This window comes from Carcharodon carcharias, chromosome 11 (genome assembly GCF_017639515.1).
Source record: "Carcharodon carcharias isolate sCarCar2 chromosome 11, sCarCar2.pri, whole genome shotgun sequence".
NCBI lineage: Eukaryota > Metazoa > Chordata > Chondrichthyes > Lamniformes > Lamnidae > Carcharodon > Carcharodon carcharias.
Window position 1 is genome coordinate 36,407,922 of NC_054477.1, and position 21,263 is coordinate 36,429,184.

Consider the following 21,263-nt stretch of genomic DNA (forward strand, 5'->3'; position numbering starts at 1 on the left):
CACAATGAAGCTGGTCTGACTGCAACCAAAAAACAATCATAGACTCTCTGCGTTAACTACTGATGATTTATTTCAAGAGAAAGTTGTCTCAGTTGTGTCAAATTTAGTGAAAGGCCCAGTTTTGTACCACAAACTAAGTAAATTCCACTTCAATGTTTTTTGTTGTCTTTAGATTAGAATGCAAAAATTAGCATTTTATGATTTTTAGTGTTGCTTGCCTGGATAACATAATTTACACCTTGCATTCCTATTTAATATGACGTCATGCAAAGCAAAAGCGGCTTTTTTGGACTGTAGCCTGAGTTGCACAAGGAAGTAATAGTGGGTATATTAATAGTTGTTTGGTAGTACAGAACTTGAGTATTGCTTAAAAAGAGATGTCTAAACTTTTCGTCTTGCACTCATCAGGACATTCGCAAGAATATCAATATAAGGGGAAAACAACAATTCATACTGATTGCACAATATTCAGCATCATTTGCGATTCCTCAGATATTGAAACAGTCCATGTCGAAATGCAGCAAGACCTGGACAATATTCAGGCTTGGGCTGACAAGTGGCAAGTAACATTCGTACCACAAAAGTGTCAGGCAACTAGAGAAAATCCAACCATCACCGCTTGATGTTCAATGGCACTACCATCACTGAATTCCCCCATTATCAACAACCTGGGGCTACCATTGACCAGAAACTGAACTGGACAGCCGTATAAATACTGTCGTTACAAGAGCAGGCCAGAGGCTAGGACTGGTGCGACGAGTAAGCCTGTCCACCATCTACAAGGCACAGGTCAGGAGTGTGATAGAATACTCCCCACTTGCCTGGATGAGTTTGAGTAAAATATGAACAAAAAGTTAGGCTGCATGGCCATCTAATTCTGCCTAGGCTAACAAAATATCATGAAATAATTTCTAGCCAGTGCTCTCCAATCAAAAATGTAAAAAGATATTTATCTGAATCTACTTACATTAAAGCCTATTATTAAAGTATGAGCTAGTAATAAAGCCACAACAACCCACAACACTCAAGAAGTTTGACACCGTCCAGGACAAAGCAGCCCGCTTGATTGGCACCAAATCCACAAACATTCACTCCCTCCACCACCGACACACAGTAGCAGCAGTGTGTACCATCTACAAGATACACTGCAGGAATTCACTAAGGTTCCTTTAACAACACCTTCCAAACCCACAACCACGACCATCTAGAATGACAAGGGCAGCAGATAGATGGGAACACCATTGCCCGGCAGTTCTCCTCCAAGTCACTCACCATCCTGACTTGGAAATATATCGTTGTTTCTTCACTGTTGCTGGGTCAAAACCCTGGAACTCCCTTCCTAACAGCACTGACGATGCACCAACACCACATGGACTGTAGCAGTTCAAGAAGACAGCTCACCACCACCTTCTGAAGGATAGCTAGGGATGGGTAATAAATGCTGACCCAGCCAGTGACCCACATCCCATGAATGAATAATAAAAAAATCTCAAGGGAGATCAGTAACTTTTAAAAAGAAAGTCAAACTCCCAGTTATTAACTGAAAGTATTATGTCACAAGTTTTCACGTTCTAAATAAAGCTTTTACTATACAAGAGTTAAATATAGCAAGTACTACTAACTTAACACTATATTTCATAAACATTTATACTTACCGAACATCTCAACATCCCTTGTTCTACCTCCCTGCAGTGTATCCCCTTGGCAATGTGGTACACCTCGGATGCCCAAGATTCAGTCATTATCTCCTATTCCCAAACCTTTCCTCTTTTCTGGGAATCCATATGAATAATTTTAACCTCTTATGAAGACAACTGTAGACAACTGTAGACATCTCATCTCCACCAAGAAACTTAGAAAAGGGCCATCCATTGTGTAACATTTTCCCACTTCCAACTCTGACCTTAGTAAATAAACACAGGCCATACTTTGAATTAAAATTATTTAAGTCTGTTTACCAGCCTCCCAAACAAGGTGCTTCCATTATCTTACATTTAAAACCTTCAGTCCCCAAACTTAAAGGTATAGTCCTCAAACACATGAGCCATGAATTTAGACATTTTTGCAACAACCAGCCAAAATGTCATGAAAAATTTAAGTTCATTTCAAAAGAGCCTCACATCACCAGGTGATGTTTGCCAACTTAATGCTGCAGAGACCATTCACAGACAAGTTGGCAAGCATTCACCAGTGTGCTGCCAATATTGATCACAATTCTCAGGAATCTATTTATTAACAACATTTCATTGGGTTTGAGGATAGACTTGTTTATGACATCAGGTGGAACACGATGAACCTGTGAAGAGATCGGGGACTTTTAAACATAAGCCATTTGCTCCCAGGAAACATGCTGAAGTTTTTGGTGAACTTTTACAGTGGCTCAAGATTCAATTCACCTGGAACAGGCTCCGCCCACAAAACTGACCACGCCCCGATTGAAGTTGTGAGATTCTGCAGCATGTTGCACCAGTTTGAGGATATTTTGAAATTACGCTCATTTTCCTATGTGCACAGGCAGTGGTATACACATTTTAAAAGTTTTTTCCTGTCAAAAATGTTTTAATTTGCTCAGAAACAGACTGGCGTACACCAAATAAATTATTAAATGGTTCAGTGTAGTTTTTTTAAAGTCATTTTCAGTCATCTTTTCTCAAATGGAGGACTGGACATCTATATTAAACATGCTTGTTTTTGGTGACAAACCCCTTTCTTTCTGTGTTAATAAAACTGCAGCAGGTTACCACTCTTAAATACTCAAGGGCAGGATTTTGCTCTCATGAGGCAGGCAGGTGGGCCTGGGAGAGGTTGGGAAGCCGACTGCCGCCCACGGTCGGACCCTGACCACGATTCCACACAGGCTGGCCAATTAACAGTCAGCCAGCATGAAACATGCGTTGCAGCGCTGCCGGGGTGGAAGTGGGAGGAACCCGAGCGCCGAAGTTTGCGCATTAGCACGGGTGTGCACAGTAAAAGCTCCCTGAGACACAGAGCTGCCTCAGGGAGCTGAAGATTTTCAGCACTCAAAATAAAGAAATGAAAAATAATGAAAACATGTCCCCTCATGTGACTCTGTCACATGAGCAGGTTAACTAGGAGTGCAAAAACTTTTTTATTTTTTATCCGCCCAGGGATGAAGTTTGGCCAAAAATGCAAAGGCCACTTGGCCTTTTCACCCACCCACCAACCGAATAGTTGGATGGGCAGTGAAAAATTGTACTCGATTAATTGACTAAGGGCCTTAATAGGCCCCTTAATTTTCGGCGAATGCGCTGCTGACTCCCACATGCACCTGCCGACCGAAATAGTGCACGAGTGCGCGAAGACATCAGGACACTTGCCCATCATCACGCGTCATTTTACAATTGAGCATGTCGGGCACACGCCCCCACGCCAAGCAATAAATTTTGGCCCAAGTGTCTTTTCGAGCGAAAAGAGAAGAAACAATTGTGATCTATTATGTTGCCTGTTTGTGCTGGTTCATTGAAGATTTTATGTTTGAGATTATTACAAGTGAAGTTTAGCAGGAACTTGAAGTGTAATCAAACCATTGCAATGTCAAGTGTGCTTTGGGTGCAATTTCCTGATTGCTTCCAAAGTGGAAACTCTGCCCCATTACTTTTAAACGCACGTTTGTCTTTCTTAACAGTCTACTGTCAGAGCCACATAATTTTAATACTCCAATGTGTAGCTGAACTGAGATGATCAGCTACACCATTATCAAGTTTTTCTTTGGGTTTAACAGTTCTTACCTTATTTGAATGAATGCCAAGTGACTCACTCAACTAGGACTCTACTCACCTACAATTACAGTAATCACAAATACAAAACTGGCAACTATTTCAGGGCTAATAGAGCAGTGACTCCTGGTTTCTTAACATGAAAGAATAAACCACTTTTTATACCAAAGGCATTTAATGCATATCCGAAATGAACGGATCCTGGCTCTATCAGGTTAAGATAACTGCCTATTATGTGTAAGCACTTGCACACATCTACTTAGGTCATCACACTTCTACAAATTATAACTGAATTCCTATAACTGTAGAACTCAATTATAGCCTTCTGAATAGTTTGCCAAGTCTTATAAAATTTATTGTTTGTGTTAAAATTCTTTATGCTGAATTGGGATGACAGTGGTTGATTAAAAAGTTTTTCTTAACAATTCAAATCTCCAAAAAAATGCTTATACGAGGAACACAATTTCAATACCCAATCATTAACGTGTGGCTGGGTAGCTTCTTAGTTATGTATGTAAATCAAGAAATCTATAAAGTTTAGAATGCTGATATTTTATAACATAAGGAGAAGAGCAACTGTAATGGAAGATAGCAAATAGGTGGGATAACTGAAAAGGACAGGAAACTGAGCGCGATTCAGAAAACTGAACTGATTATTTCACTGGATGCTCCCGGTGATGGATGGTGCTGACAGGGAGCACTGGTCAGGAGACAGTATCTGACTTTTACTTCATGAGTTTAATTGGAAGAAAAGTGAGGGCAGATGGTTGACATTTTCTTAGTCACTGTGCCCTGCGATCATCTCTTTCTTGCTGGGAGTGCATGATCAAGGAATTAACTAATTTCCAGGACAAATTTCTTTGGGCTCTTGTCCTCTCTCAATCTTCCAACTAAAGTTTCTCTTCTACTCTCATGGAAATTGAATGACGTTGACCAGACCTTCCTACTATATGGGGATAATTGCAACATGGATAAAAAATAGAGTACCTTTTGAACCATTTTTATGGATAATGAAGTTATATCTACCTCTTACAGTACATTGTAAAACAAAAACATAATGGCTGAATGGTAATAGAAATGAAAAATAGGGAAGCTATGCTTAAGCTTTATTAGGTCTTGATTAGATTTAGAGTATATCATCTGGTTCTGGTTGCCATGTTATCAAAAAAGATGAAGGGGATTTGGGGATATTGCAGATAAGATTTATAAGGATGATACCAGAAATGTGTGGGTATACATATCAGAAAGAATTGACAGGCTGAGCCTCTTTTCTCTTTAAAAAAAGAAGGCTGAGGGGTGATGTAATAGAGCTCTTTAAAATTAAGTAAGGTTTTTGTTTTACCACTAATGAATAGCAAATCTACAAAATGGAGGCACAACACCTTACCACCTAAACAATACAGCGAATAATATTTTTAGAAAAGGATACATGCTATAAAATACTCTAAGAAGGAGTTTGGTTTATTTCCAAACGTCAGTTGAAAATGCTCTTTAGTTTAGAAAAGTTAATGACAGGAACAGCTCCATTGATAGGGGCATTACATTTTAAAGAGGGGTGTTATATATTGTTATATTATTTGTAAATATCTGTAAAGAGCTAGGGACTAATATTATGTGTAAGTGTTCCGGGGGCCACATTTCACAGCTGCATTAGAGAGTCACATGATGTGTAACAGAACCAGCTCAAACTGGTTCTGCTTTTATACAAGGCAGCATGGCAAATGTTAAACATAAAGAGCTGTCATCTTTCCAAGCTTAAAGCATGATTATTACCAATGGAAAGGAACCAAAAGGCAACAAGAACATAGAGCAGTTTTGATAAGAGCAGATACAGAGAAATAGTTTCCTTTTGTGGGGAAGATCACGACTGCAGGCCATCAATATAAGATCAAGATCAATCAAGAAATTTACTAGGAAATTCAAAAGAAGCTCCTTTATCCAAAAAGTGGTGAAAATGTGGAACTCGCTACCATAGTGAGTGGTTACAAGAAATAATGTCCCAATTTAAGGGGAAGCTAGACAAGCATGAGGGAGAAGGGAATAGATGGTTATGATGGTAGGTATAGATTGGAAAAGATGGGAAGAGCCTTGAGTGGAGCATGAACACTGGCAAGGGCTGATTGGGTGGAATGCCCTGTTGCTGTACCGTGTATTCTATGTAATCCTATACATGTAATGATGTCCATTGAAATATTAAAATAAATAGAAACATTTTCCTAATTACAAGTTAAACATTTCATTAAGGATAGGGAGGCCATGGATTTAATTAAATGTGCTAACAGACTGGCCAAAAGAGTAATTGGAGAATGATTAGTGAATTGGTGTTTTTAATAGCAAATACTTTTATTTAGTTACATTAGGTGTTAAAGGACCGGATGGACTTCTGCAGGATTTTGCAGAGCATATTTGTTTGGTGCTTCGAGGTAATGGCTGATGTTTAAATGGGTACTTTTCATCAGCCTTCCCAATTGAAGCTGGTGCTGACTTACAAGTGCTGCTACATGGGAGGCAAAGCTAAAATTAAATGTGTCTAAGCAGCTGCAGTTGTAGTCCTCCCTGGAATGAGGGCCCTTACAGCAGATTAAGCTGCTGGTCCTGATGGTATTCAGCCTAGGCCACTAAAAGAAATGAGGCTGCATTATTGAAGCATTGGCTCATATATTTAACAGCTGACTGAGATTTTGAATTATTGCCATGAACTGGAGAGAGGCCCATGTGGTGCTTAAATTTATAAAGAGTACCAAGTCAAAACCAAGAAATAAAAGATGCATTAGTTTCATTTCATTTATCGAGAAGCTGCCAGAAGTTGTTATTGGTGATGCATTTATTATCATCTGGAAGAAAGCAGGGCTATTTGGGAAGCTCAGCATGGCTTCCGGAAAAGGAATACTATCTCACCAACTTAATTACAATTTTTGAAGAGCTCACAAGGGGGGATGATGGAAGTTTGGGTAGATGTTGTGCTTTTTGCTTTTTGAAAAGCTTTTGATGAAATGCCACATGAATGGTTGCTAAGTAAAGTTGTAGCTTGTGATTGAATAGACAGATTTTATGTTGGATAGGAAATTGGTTGCATCCGCAGCAGACGGATAGTAGTTGTTAATGGTAGCAACTTTGCATGGGAGCTGGTCATTACTAAAGTCCTGCAGAGCTCTGTGTTAGTCCATTGCCCTTCACCATCTGAATAAATGATCTGGATAAATGCTTCAGGGGAGCAGTCTGAGAAGTTGTGAGGAGTAGGGCTTTAGCTGGCATAGAATAAGATGAACTGGGGAGAATCGATCCATAGGTGGCAGACATCTTTCAATAAAGATAAGTGTGAACTTGTTGGCCCTGAAACACTTGGCTGCAATTCTGAAAGTCACATTGGGATTATACCAGCTAGCGCACTCCAGTGTGGGTTCTGTTGGAGTTTGCAGGGCAGGAGGGTACCTAATTTATTTTGGATTGTGCGGCATCTCCAGTACCCATTTTCCACATGCAGCCAGAAATTCCAGCTCCTGGCTTAATTTGAGAGATGGGGGTATTCCCTCCTCCCAATCCCATTTCCATTCAGTGTTCTCATGGCCCTCTGGTTAAGGAGATTGATCTGGTTTGAAAAAAAAATGGGGAGAACTTGGATGGGGTGTTAAAAATCTCAATCCCGAACAGTATCCCCTTCCAGTTTTAATGACGACACAGGGAAACAAGCTGCTCACAGGAAACAGACTGGTAATTTAAATATTATAATGAGGTGGGCATAGTTACCCATCATTCTAAACTTAACCCTGGCCAGCAGTGTTATTTGGGGTTCAGGAAACCAGTCAGCTAAAGGAAGGCAAAGACTGCTGGATCAGAAGGTAAGGGCTGTATCTAGTTTACTTGCTTCACCAACATCCTGTGATTGGACACCTCTCTGAGTTTCTCATCTCTTTAACAAGGCCTTTTATCTCCTCCACAAGGACTCCCACAACCTTTCTGATCTCCCTGAACCCCAGCTTCTGATCTGCCTTTGGCCTCCAATCAGTCCTTGCTCCAACATCCCCCCCAAGTTGCTTGGCCCTGTACTTTGATTACCCCCTGCTCCTGCCTTCCAGATCTTCCCTAGCTCTGGACTCCAGTCTTCCCCCCCCCAACCTGGTCCCTAAAGACTTGAAAAATGTTGGAGAGCAGCTACATTACATAGGGAGACACGATGACTCTACATTGTTTGTGCAAGAGTGGGGATAGAGAGGAGCTAGAAAATCCCTGCACCAAAGTTGGTCAGCTGCCAGACGTCTGGTCGTGTGGAGCAGGTGTGGTGATGGTTCCACATTAATGTATGTGCCACATGTCCCCATGCAAATGAGGAACCCCCCACCCCGGTGACCCTGGCAGGATCAGTGCTGGCGGACACTAACAGAGACAATCCTGGCATGACTGCGAATATCGCAGTCTACAAATTTTCGCTCTGTTTTTAATTCATTCATGGGATATTAGCATCGCTGGCTAGGCCAGCACTTATTGCCCTTCCCTAATTGCCTTTGAGAAGGTGGTGGTGAGCTGCCTTCTTGAACTGCTGAGTCCATGGGCAGAATTTTGCCCTTGGTATCCGGGATTGGTGTGGGTGGATGGGTGCGTTTGGGAAGCCTACCACTGCCTGTAATCGACAGCACACTGCAATTTCACGCTGGCAGGCCAATTAAGGCCCGTCCAGCATGAAACACGAGTGGCAGCACTGAGTGCTGCCTGTGCAGGTGGGGGAAGGAGAGCGAGAAGGCCTAGCGCAAACTTTGCACATGCGCGCGAGAGAGCACTGAATAATCTCCCTGAGGCATGGAGCTGCCTCAACAAGATGAAGAAGATATTGACAAAATCAATAAACAACAGAAAAATGTAACAACGCATGTCTGGTCATGTGACTCTGTCACATGAACAGGGACATGTTTTTAATTACAAAATAAAGTTTTCATTTTATTTTCATTTGCTTTTGGAAACCTCATCCCACCCATGGATGAAAAATTAACGACAATTGATAACTTAATGGCCTTAATAGGCCTTATAATTGTTGGCAGGCATGCTGCCAGCTCCGGCGCGTGCCCGCCAACTGAACTATCACACAACTGCGCATTGATGTCGGATGCTTGGCCGATGTCATCGCATGTCATTTCACGCTTGGTCGGATCAGGCGCGTGCCTGCCCAGCTAAAAGTTCAGGTCCCTGTGTTGTAGGTACACCCACAGTGAGGCTTTGTAGTTGTTGGATACAGCTGAGTGGCTTGTTAGGCCTATTCAGAGGGCATTTAAGAGTCAACCACATTGCTGTGGATCTGGAATCAAGTGTAGGCCAGACCAAGTAAGGACAGCAGATTTCCTTCCCTAAAGGGCATTAGTGAACCAGTTGGGTTTTTACAACAATTTTTTCATAGTCATTATTAGTCTTTTAATTCCAAATTTTCATTGAATTCATATACCAACATCTGCAGTGGTGAGATTAGAACCCAAACCCCTAGAATATCATCCTAGGCCTTTTATCCAGTGGCAATACCACCACGCCACTGCATATTATGTAGATTTTTCAGGTCCTTTAATTGTTCACCGCCACCATTACACAGTTTAAGATTCAGAGGTCTACCATTTAAGAAGGAGAAGAGGAGAATTTTTTTTCTCTCGAAGGGTCATTAATATGTGGAATTCTCTTCCCCAGAAAGTAGTTGAGGCTGGGTCATTGAATTTATTAAAGGCAGAATTAGATTTTTGATAGACAAGGGACTCAAGGGTTATGGGGAGCAGATGGCAAAGTGGAGTTGAGAGTATCTATGCTAAACTTATTTGACAAGTATTTTGCCAATCTGGGTGAACATGGGAAAATAGGACTTAGTAGGAGGAATAGGCCATTCAGCCCTTCAAACCTGCTCTGCCATTCAATAAGATCATGGCTGATCTGGTTGTGGTCTTGTTGACTGCAGTGCCCGGTTTGTTGGGGCTAAAGGATCCGGGTTACATTCTTGTTTTGGGGTGACCGAGTTGGTACCAAGACAGAGAATATCTTAGACCGTTCTTAGAAGAAACACATTCTGTTTATTTACAAGAGAAACTCAGCAGCTACACTTGTGTGCTTACTGCTCAAAATTCTGTTTGTACTCTTCAAACTCTAACTCAAGACTACTGACTACAGAGGTAGCTCGCGCTAATCTACTATTGGGTACCAAGATCATGAGATCTTACATTACAATCTTTGTCTTAAAGATATATTACACATCAGATTACTACAGGTCTCAACTCCACTCTGCCATCTGCTCCCCATAACCCTTGAGTCCCTTGTCTATCAAAAATCTAATTCTGCCTTTAATAAATTCAATGACCCATCCTCAACTACTTTCTGGGGAAGAGAATTCCACATATTAATGACCCTCTGAGAGAAAAAAATTCTCCTCTTCTCCTTCTTAAACAGTAGATCTCTGAATCTTAAACTGTGTAATGGTGGCGGTGAACAATTAAACAATTCACTGGAGGAGGAGCCTCCATAAATATCACCATCCTCAATGATGGGAGAGCCCAGCAAATCAGTGCAAAAGATAAGGCTGAAGCATCTGCAACAATCTTCAGCCAGAAGCGTTGAGTGGATGATTCATCTCGGCTCCTCTGGAGGTCCCCAGCATCAAAGATGCCAGTCTTCAGCCAACTGAACTCACTCCATGTCATATTAAGAAATGGTTGAAGGCACTGGATACTGCAAAGGCTATGGGCCCTGCCCCTGACAATATTCTGGCAATAGTACTGAAGACTTGTGTTCCAGAACTTGCCATGCTTCTAGCCAAGCTGTTCCAGTATAGCTACAACACTGATATCTACCCGGCTATGTGGAAAATTGTCCAGGAATGCCCTATACACAAAAAGCAGGACAAATCCAACCTAGCCAATTACCGCCCCATCAGTCTACTCTCCATCATCAGTAAAGTGATGGAAGGGAGACATTGACACTGCTATCAAGCGGCACTTGCTTCGCAATAACCTGCTCACTGACGCTCAGTTTGTGTTTCGCCAGGGCCACTCAGCTCCTGGCCTCATTACAGCCTTGGTTCAAACATGTGCAAAAAAGCTGAACTCCAGAGGTGAGGTGAGAGTGACTGTCCTTGACATCAAGGCTGCATTTGACCAAATGTGGCATCAGGGAGCCCTAGCAAATTCGAGTCAATGGGAATTGGAAAAACTCTCCACTGGTTGGAATCATGCCTAGCACAAAGGAAGATGGTTGTTGTTGTTGAAGGTCAATCATCTCAACTCCAGGACATAATTGTAAGAGTTCCTTAGGGGGTAGTGTCCTAGGCCCAAACATCTTCAGCTGCTTAAAAATAAAAACAAAAAACTGCGGATGCTGGAAATCTAAAACAAAAACAGAATTACCTGGAAAAATCAACAGGTCTGGCAGCATCGGCGGAGAAGAAAAGAGTTGACATTTCGAGTCCTCATGACCCTTCAACAGAGCTAGGTGAATCCAAGGAAGGGGTGAAATATAAGCTGCTTTAAGGTGTGTGTGTGTGTGTTGGGGGGGGAAGAGAAGTGGAGGGGGGGTGTGGTTGTAGGGACAAGCAAGCAGTAATAGAAGCAGATCATCAAAAGATGTCACAGACAACAGAACAAAAGAACACATAGGTGTTGAAGTTGGTGATATATATCTAAACGAATGTGATAATTAAGAATGGATGGTTGGGGAATTAAGGTATAGCTCTAGTGGAGGTGGGGGGAGCATAAAAGATTTAAAAATATTTAAAAATAATGGAAATAGGTGGGAAAAGAAAAATCTATATAATTTATTGGAATAAACAAAAGGAAGGGGGAAGAAACAGAAAAGGGGTGGAGATGGAGGAGGGAGTTCAGGACCTAAAGTTGTTGAATTCAATATTCAGTCTGGAAGGCTGTAAAGTGCCTAGTAGGAAGATGAGGTGTTGTTCCTCCAGTTTGTGTTGGGCTTCACTGGAACAATGCAGCAAGCCAAGGACAGACAAGGAATGCAGACAGGGGGTGTGAAGGGAAGATGTGTTTGGTGGTGGCATCTTGCTGGAGTTGGCGGAAATGGCAGAGGATGATCCTTTGAATGCGGAGGCTGGTGGGGTGATAAGTGAGAACAAGGGGGACCCTATCATGTTTCTGGGAGGGAGGAGAAGGCGTGAGGGCGGATGCGCGGGAGATGGGCTGGACACGTTGATGGCCCTGTCAATGACCGTGGGTGGAAAACATCGGTTAAGGAAGAAGGAGGACATGCCAGAGGAACTGTTTTTGAACAGATGCGACGGAGGTGAAGGAACTGAGAGAATGGGATGGAGTCCTTACAGGAAGCGGGGTGTGAGAAGCTGTAGTCAAGGTAGCTGTGGGAGTCGGTAGGCTTGTAATGGATATTGGTGGACAGTCTATCACCAGCCATTGTTTCCAGGACTTTCACTCTGGGGATCTTCCTCACACAGCTTCCAACTTGATAGTCGCCTAACCTCGGACGGCCCGCTTCTACCTCCTACCCAAAATTCACAAACAGCACTGTCCCGGTAGACCGATCGTGTCAGCTTGCTCCTGCCCCACAGAACTCATTTCTCGTTATCTTGACTCCCTTCTCTCTCCCCTTGTCCAGTCCCTTCCCACCTACATCTGTGATTCCTCTGACACCTTACGTCACATCAACAATTTCCAGTTCCCTGGCCCCAACTGCTTCCTCTTCACCATGGACGTCCAATCCCTCTACACCTCCATCCACCACCAGGATGGTCTGAGGGCCCTTAGCTTCTTCCTCAAACAGAGGCCCGAACAATCCCCATCCAGCACTACTCTCCTCCGTCTGGCTGAACTTGTTCTCACATTGAACAATTTCTCTTTCAACTCCTCTCACTTCCTCCAAATAAAAAGTGTGGCTATGGGTACCCGCATGTGCCCCAGCAATGCATGTCTCTTTATGGGGTTTGTGGAATATTCCTTGTTCCAGTCCTACTCCGGCCCCCTTCCACAACTCTTTCTCCGGTACATTGATGATTACTTCGGTGCTGCTTCATGCTCTCATCTGGACTTGGAAAAATTTATTAATTTTGCTTCCAATTTCCACCCCTCCATCATTTTCATGTGGTCCATCTCTGACACTTCCCTTCCCTTCCTTGACCTTTCTGTCTCAATCTCTGGTGATAGACTGTCCACCAATATCCATTAAAAGCCTACCGACTCCCACAGCTACCTCGACTACAGTTCCTCACACCCCGCTTCCTGTAAGGACTCCATCCCATTGTCTCAGTTCCTTCGCCTCCGTCGCATCTGTTCTGATGATGCTACCTTCAAAAACAGTTCCTCTGACATGTCCTCCTTCTTCTTTAACCGAGGTTTTCCACCCACGGTCGTTGACAGGGCCCTCAACCGTGTCCAGCCCATCTCCCGCGCATCCGCCCTCATGCCTTCTCCTCCCTCCCAGAAACATGATAGGGTCCCCCTTGTCCTCACTTATCACCCCATCAGCCTCCACATTCAAAGGATCATCCTCCGCCATTTCCGCTAACTCCAGCATGATGCCACCACCAAACACATCTTCCCTTCATCCCCCCTGTCTGCATTCCGTAGGGATTGTTCCCTCCGGGACACCCTGGTCCACTCCTCCATCACCCCTCAACCCCCACCTATGGCACCAACCCATGCCCACGCAAAAGATGCAACACCTGCCCCTTCACTTCCTCTCTCCTCACCGTCCAAGGGCCCAAACACTCCTTTCAAGTGAAGCAGCATTTCACTTGCATTTCCCCCGACTTAGTCTACTGTATTCGTTGCTCCCAATGTGGTCTCCTCTACATTGGAGAGACCAAACATAAACTGGGCGACCGCTTTGCAGAACACCTGCGGTCTGTCCGCAAGAATGACCCAAACCTCCCTGTCGCTTGCCATTTTAACACTCCACCCTGCTCTCTTGCCCACATGTCTGTCCTTGGCTTGCTGCATTGTTCCCAGTGAAGCCCAACGCAAACTGGAGGAACAACACCTCATCTTCCGACTAGGCACTTTACAGCCTTCCAGACTGAATATTGAGTTCAACAACTTTAGGTCCTGAACTCCAACATCCATCCCCACCCCTTTTCTGTTTCTTCCCCCTTCCTTTTGTTTTTTCCAATAAATTATATAGATTTTTCTTTTCCCACCTATTTCCATTATTTTAAAATATTTTAAAATCTTTTATGCTCCCCCCACCCCCCACTAGAGCTATACCTTAATTCCCCAACCATCCATTCTTAATTAGCACATTCGTTTAGATATATATCACCAACTTCAACACCTATGTGTTCTTTTGTTCTGTTGTCTGTGACATCTATTGATGATCTGCTTCTATTACTGCTTGCTTGTCCCTACAACCACACCCCCCCCTCCACTTCTCTTTCCCCCCCCCCCTCCCCACACACACACACACACCTTAAACCAGCTTATATTTCACCCCTTCCTTGGATCCACCTAATTTTGTTGAAGGGTCACGAGGACTCGAAACGTCAACTCTTTTCTTCTCCGCCGATGCTGCCAGACCTGCTGAGTTTTTCCATGTAATTCTGTTTTTGTTTTTATCTTCAGCTGCTTCATCAATGACTTCCTTCCATCATAAGGTCAGAAGTGGGGATGATTGCACAACATTCAGCACCATTCATGACTCTTCAGATACTGAAGCAATGCATGTCCAAATGCAGCAAGACCTGGACAATATCCAGGCTTGGGCTGACAAGTGGCAAGTAACATTCATGCCACACAAGTCTCAGGCAATGACCATCTCCAAAGAGACAGAATCTATCAATTGCCAATGGCATTACCATTGCTGAATCTCCCACTATCAACATCCTGTGAGTTACCATTGACCAGAAACTGAACTGGACTAGCTATATAAATATTGTGGCTATAAGAGCAGGTCAGAGGCTAGGGATCCTGTGGCGAGTAACTCAATTCTTGACTCCCCAAAGCCTGTCCACCATCTACAAGGCACAAGTCAGGAGTGTGATGGAATTCTCTCCACTTGCCTGGATGCTTGCAGCTTCAACTACACTCAAGAAGCTTGACATCATCCAGGACAAAGCAGCCGCTTGATTGGCACCACATCCACAATCCTTTATTCCCTTCACCACAGATGCGCAGTGGCAGCAATGTGTACCATCTACAAGATGTACTGCAGTAACTCATCAAGCCTCCTTAAACAGCACCTTCCAAACCCATGCCATTACCATCTAGAAGGACAAGGACAGAAAACACATGGGAACACCACCATCTGGAAATTCCCCTCCAAGCCACTCACCATCCTGACTTGGAAATGTATCACTGTTCCTTCACTGTCACTGGGCCAAAATCCTGGAACTCCCTCTCTAACAGCACTGTGGATGTACCTATACCACATGGACTGTAGTAGTTCAAAAATGCAGCTCACCACCACCTTCTCTAGGGCAATTAGGGATGGGCAATTACTGCTGGCCTAGCCAGCGATGCCCACATCCCATGAATGAATCAAAAAAATGGATTCTAGCAAGTTCCCTATGACAGATGTTAGGCTAACTGGCCTGTAGTTTCCTGCTTTTTGTCCCGCTCATTTCTTGGATAAAGGTTTTATATTAGTTATTTTCCAATCCACTGGGACCCTTCCTGAATTTAAGGAATTTTGGAAGATTATAACCAATGCATCTACTATCTCTGTAGATACCTCTTTTAAGATGCTTGGATGTAGGCCATTTGGTCCTAGGGACTTGTCAGCTTTTAGGTCTAATAGCTTTCCCAGCACTTTACCCTAGCGATGGTGATTGTTTTAAATTCCTCTCTCCCATTCGCCTCTTAATTTTCGAGTATCTTTCAGAAGTTTTCTATCTTCTACAGTGAAGATGTAAAATGCTTGTTCAATGCTTCAGCCATTTCCTTGTTTCCCGTTGTTAGTTTCCCAGGCTCAATCTCTAGTGCACCAACGATAGCTTTAGTTACTCTTTTCCTATTTAAACACTTGTAGAAACTCTTACTATCTGCTTTTATATTACTAACTAGCTTTCTGTCATATTCTTCTTTCTCCCTCTTTATTTTTTTTAGTCATTCTTTGCAGGTTCTTAAAATCTGACCAATCTTCTGACCTACCACTAATCTTTGCAGATTTGTACAGTGTTGCAACTTGATACTATCCTTAACTTCCTTATTTAGCCATGGATGATACATTCTCCTCAAAGAGTCTTTCTTTCTCACTGGGATAAATCTTTACTCAGAGTTATTAAATATCTCCTTATAATTCTGCCACTGCACATCTACTGTCCTCCCTTTTAACCTAGTTTCCCAATTCACTTTAGCTACATCTGCTTTCATACCCTTATAATTGCCTTTATTCAGGTTTAAAACACTAGCCTTAGACTCACACTTCTCCCATTCAAACTATCATGTTATGATCGCTGTTGCCCAGGGGGTCTTTTAAGTTATTGATTAATCCTGTCTCATTGCTCATTACCTGGTTTTGAATAGCCTGTGCTTGGCTCTGGAATGTGCTGCTGTAAGAAATTGTCCTGAAGACACTATATGAACTCATGGATATGATGGGTGGAACAGTTGGACTAGATAATAATAGGGTGAGCTCATCACTCAATGATTTTGGATCTATGAAGCTGATGATTATCATTCCTTTATTTCATGTTTGTGTCAAGTATAAAATGCAATTGCTGTTATTGATTGAATTTGCACATTTTAGATCATTGCGAAAAATCTGTTTAAAACAAGCGTTGAATGATTTCTTCCAGGCTGATCCTAGTATTAACGGGCTAAGCCGGCAGCTAAGACTGGAGAAACGTATGCTTCTAATCCCTGAAATGAAGATCCAAAGGGGAATTTCAGAGATGGTACTCAAAATGGGAAAACTAGTACAATTTCTAGTTAAGTTGCAAGCTGCTTTAGGTAATTGGAGGAGCTACTTGCTAGTTCGGAACACAACTGGTGAGGAAGAACTGGGAAACTTCCACATGGGTAAATAATTTCCTCAGCTTTAACTGCCCATTCATCCAGATTTCTCTAGGAGGATAGATTTAAAATCCATTCCTCAAAGAATGAATATAATCTATAATAAATGACATTTAAATAAACATTGGCATGGATACCTAGCAGCTGGATTGGGCAGGTTGTCTTATGAGGAAAGGTTGGACAGGCTAGGCTTGTATCTGCTGGAGTTTAGAAGAAACATATAATATCCTGAGGGGCCTTGGCAGGGTCGATGTGGGGAGGATATTTCCTCTAGTCAGAGAATCTAGTACTCGGAGCCACTGTTTAAAAATAAGGGATCGCTCATTTAGCCAGAGATGAGGAGAAATTACTTCTCTCAGAGGATTGTGAGTCTTTGGAGCGCTCTTCCTCAAAAGGCCGTGGAAGCAGATCTTTGAATATTTTGAAGGCAGAGCTGGATAGATTCTTGATAAGCAAGGGGGTGAAAGGTTATTGGAGGCAGGAATGTGGAGTTGAAGTCACAATCAGATCAGCCATGATGTCATTGAATGGCAGAGCAGGCTCAAAGGGCCGAATGGCCTGCCCTTAGTTCGTATATTTGTATGTTTGTATTTCTCTATCATCCCCTTCAAAGATTTTGACAGAGACCCTTGACACCTTTGCAATTTTGATGGCTGCTTCTCCCAAAGGATTTTCCAATTGCTTCCTGCAGACCACAACCACTTTTATTTGTAACCCAACAAGGATTTATTGGAAACTGGATTTTTAGCGAGTCTTGAAAGAATACAAAACTAAACTTTCTCTGCCAGAGTTTTGGTTGAATGTTGGATCTATAATGGTTTCAAATAACATATAGGTTAAATAAAGGTTAAGCTTGAATTGCAGGTAGAACAATATATATACAGCAGTTCATTTTGGCATTTCTTAGTAGTGTTTATTTATAATGAAAATTAAAGTTTTCATTGTATGAAATGTCTTTCTAGTGAGAGCAGCAGCAGCAGCTGCTGGTGTAACAGGGTGTGGCAGTGATTGAGTTAAGAGGCATGTGTCTACACTGGGTCTGTCTGTTGATAGATAGGTCACTTTGGGCACATAGCAATGACAAATACGTTTGGTCTATCACCTTCTCCTTCAGACAGCACCACAAGGGAACCTGGGCCATAAGCCCCTCCTTCAGTCATCAAAGTAGGGCAGCCTGAGCCAGCCACCTCTTCTGCTGTTGACAATGCCAAGTGTGATTTATACTGAGAGAACAGGTGTTTATTTTTACCTTCATTATTATCAATTATTTACTTTATGCACACTGCTCTTGCTTTCCTTGGACAATCTGCCCCTGAGCTGCTGAAACTGATCCTAATGAGATCTACTCAAAAATCCACCATCCTTCCAACCTACATCTTGGCTATGCTTTTAGCCATCTGCCTTAATGTGGCTTGGTATCAAATTTTGCTTCATAACGCTGCTGTAAAGCATCTTGGGATGTTTTATTACATTAAATGAGCTAAATAAATACAAGTTGTTATTATTATACTTTGGGTTGAAGACAAATGGTATATTTTAACTTGCTTCCCAGGTGCAGAACTGGCATTGTGGATGGGCCACCAATATAGAAAATACATATTTTTCATTTCCATTGATTTCAGTGACTGGATAATGGGGATCGTGTAGATGTAGTATATCTGCACTTCCAGAAGGCCTTTGATAAGGTACCACACAAAAAATTAATACACAAAATAAGATCACACGGAGTTAGGGGTAATATATTAGCTTGGATGGAGGATTGGCTAACCAGCAGAGAGTCGGGATAAATGGGTCTTTTTCTGGGATGGCAAGCTGTAACTAGTGGGGTGCCACAGGGTTCGGTCCTTGGGCCCCAACTATTTACAATCTATATTAATGACTTGGATTCAGAGATAGAAGGTACTATAGCTAAATTTGCAGATGACACCAAAATAGGCAGGAAAGTAAGTTGCAATGAAGAAATAAGAAATTTACAAATGGATATGGATAGGTTAGGTGAATGGGCATAAATTTGGCAGCTGGAGTTTAACGTGGATAAGTGTGAGGTTATCCATTTTGGTTGGAAGAATAAAAAGGTGACTTATTATTTAAATGGAGAGAAACTTCAGAATGCTTCAGTGCAGAGGGATCTGGGTGTCTTCATGCATGAATCACTGAAAGCTAGTATGCAGGTACAGCAGGTAATAAGGAAGGCAAAAGGAAAAGTGTATAAAAATAAGGAAGTGTTGTTGCAACTGTACAAGGGCATTGGTGAGACTGCACCTGGAGTACTGTGCACAGTTTTGGTCCCCTTACTTGAGGAAGGATGTAGTTGCATTGGAGGCAGTTTAGAGGAGGTTTGCTAGATTGATTTTAGAGATGGGGGGCTTGTCTTATGAGGAGAGATTGAGCAGCTTAGGCCTATACTCAATGGAGTCTAGAAGCTTGAGAGGAGATCTAATTGAGCTATATAAGATGCTAAAGGGGATAGACAAAGTAGACATGGAGCAGATGTTTCCCCTTGTGGGGTATTCTAGAATGAGAGGCCATAGTTTTAGGCTAAGGGGTGGTAGATTTAAATCAGAGATGAGGAGGAATGACTTTTCTCAAAGGGTTGTTAATCTGTGAAATTCACTACCTCAGAGTGCAGTGGATGCCGGGACGCTGAATACATTGAAGGAGGAGATAGACAGATTTTTAATTAGTAATGGGTTGAAAGGTTATGAGGAGAGGGCAGGAAATTGGAATTGAGGCCGAAATGAGATCAGCCAAGATCGTATTGAATGGCGGGGCAGGCTCAAGGGACTGAATTGCCTACTCCTGCTCCTAGCTCTTATGTTCTTATGTTCTTCTATAATAGTTGCTGAATTGCATTTTTTTTACACCTGAGTAGTAAGTTGAAAATGTATGTCAAATGCTCAGCCACTTGGATGGACTGCCCGTACTCGTTTTACATTGTTGTGAAACTTTGGCCAAACTCACATGCGATTGTTGCAAAGCACGTTTTGCAAGGTTCAGCTGAGGCACATTGGAGCATGTCACAACTGCGTGGTCAAACTCATATATCGGTAGATTGAACTCCCAGCTTGAGTTTAGCCTAATGCATATGCCCACACAGTGAGAAGGGAGCAATATCCTATGATGTGGCAGCTTTATAAAGGGCTTCAACAGATATTTAAAGGTCAGTACTGTTTAGTCATAATTAAGAGTTGTACAGGCTGAAACTTAAAGGAAAGCAAGATAAAGTTGTTGCATGCAATAAAAGCTAGATATATGCCACAGCAAGGCTGCTTTGTTTGACATGTTAGAGCACTCTCCCTACAGACGAGGAGAGTAAAGGCGGGAAGAGCAAGGAGATGGTGAGGGTGGATGCGGGGTGGCATCATAAATCGTAACAAGGAAGCAGGTGAAAATTGTGTTTGTGCAGCAAAAATTAAGAATGTCCAAAATTGTCCTATATCAAGTAAAGCATGGATGCTAGGAAGACTTCCCTCATTTGTTCCACATTCACCATGGCAGTACTCAGAGCACTGAGATAGGCAATTGTTTCATTCAGAAATGCACAATTTCTAGCTGCACACTGGAAATCTCGTCAACCATACATTAAAAGTCTTGAAAAACCTTCTTCTAACAATAGCTAGCTGCATGATACATTTGTGCGTATTCTGGGATTCAGAAAGCACACTTGGCTCTAACCCACGTATGAGCTTTGAGACTTTCAATATCTCAAAACTGCTTCTATGCTCATAGGAAAAATTGGCCATAATTGGAGGGGACAAATTTGTTTGGGAGGGCCCTCAAATTTCAGGCATGTGGCAGTCTTTGACAGTGCAAGACAACATTATTAGCATTGAGAGTGTGGAGAAATTGGGGGACCCTGAACATGGAGGCATCTCCCAAGTTCAATGCCCGTACCATCATTCTTCTCCCTCAACCCATTCATTCATTTGCTCTTACTGAAATTACCCATTCACTCTCTCACCCAATAACTCACATTTTCTCACTCTATATTCTTCACTCAACTCACTCACCAGCCGGAATTTTCCAGCCCCCTGCCACCGACAGTGGGGCCAGTGAGCCATTGAAACCTTCATTCACATCAGTGGGACCAGAAGATCTCCCCAGCACAAGGGGCTGGAAAATTCCGGCCATTCATTCAATGCCTCACACATTTGCTCAATCATTCACTCACTAATTCACTCAATACTCACCTCTTTCATGCACCCAATTGCTCACATCCATTTGCTCACTCACTCACTGATCACTCACTCACAACAAAGTCATTGTGATACTCTTTGAAGGGATACTGTGCAGCCCGTGTTCTATATTTAATCTGTCCTCTTCTGTTTCTATGACATATCTCCCAAGAACCAGACCAAGCTGCCACTGAATTAAAAGATGCCAGCACTTCAGAGAGCCATGTATCCCTCACTCCGCCTGGCACAAGCACCAGCACAGGTACATTCAATTTGCGAGATTTAGGTAGTTTGAGGATGGAAGATCAGATGAATCGGAGAGCAGGTGGTGGAGAATATGGCAGTGGAGGAGCAGCTGGTAGTCCGCCAGAGTGCCAGCTCGCATCCTTGGTCAATTGCCCTGGAATTCGGGTGCCATG